The sequence below is a fragment of the Gavialis gangeticus genome, unplaced genomic scaffold, assembly GCF_001723915.1.
Source record: "Gavialis gangeticus isolate Ggan-Ray unplaced genomic scaffold, GavGan_comp1, whole genome shotgun sequence".
In the NCBI taxonomy this organism is placed as follows: Eukaryota; Metazoa; Chordata; order Crocodylia; family Gavialidae; genus Gavialis; species Gavialis gangeticus.
The window spans coordinates 17,816,973-17,817,535 of record NW_017728995.1 but is presented as its reverse complement, the minus strand read 5'-3'; positions in this window follow the sequence as shown (position 1 = coordinate 17,817,535).

The window sequence follows — 563 nt, the reverse complement described above, 5'->3', positions numbered from 1 at the left end:
TGGCAAGCCTTCAGGGAGGGGCAGAAGAGAGGGTAGAGGGAGAGGTGTAAGTTTTCCCCCCTCCCCCCAAACTGAGACACAGCCTCTTTGCTACAACAAGCAGGAATAAGGCTTCCACTAGTACAGGCAGCAAGGAGAGGGGAGCAATGCCACTGCCTGTGCCTGAGTCTACATCCCCTTCAAGACCACCAGCCATAACCCCTCACCACCATGACAACAAGCACCAGCACCAGCATCATAGTCTCCTCTACCCCCATTTCACTTCCCATGCTGAGCCTTCCAGTGCCAGAGGAAGAGCTGGAGCTGAGTGCCTAGCAAGGGAAATTTTGGGGAAGGAGGGGGAATCATCCGAGTTTGTGCTCCATACCCCTCAAGTTTCCCCTACAGCCTGGTCTCCTTCCCCAGAAGGCACTTCAGAGGAGGCTGAGGTAGAGGTTGTGGAGGCAAGTGGCTCAGCTGAGTCTGCTTCTCCTGTTGCTCTGCCTCTGCCCGCTGAGGAGGGGGAAATTGCAGCATCCACACATGCAGTTGCACACCAGAAGCGAGCAGGTAGTGTGGTCTGG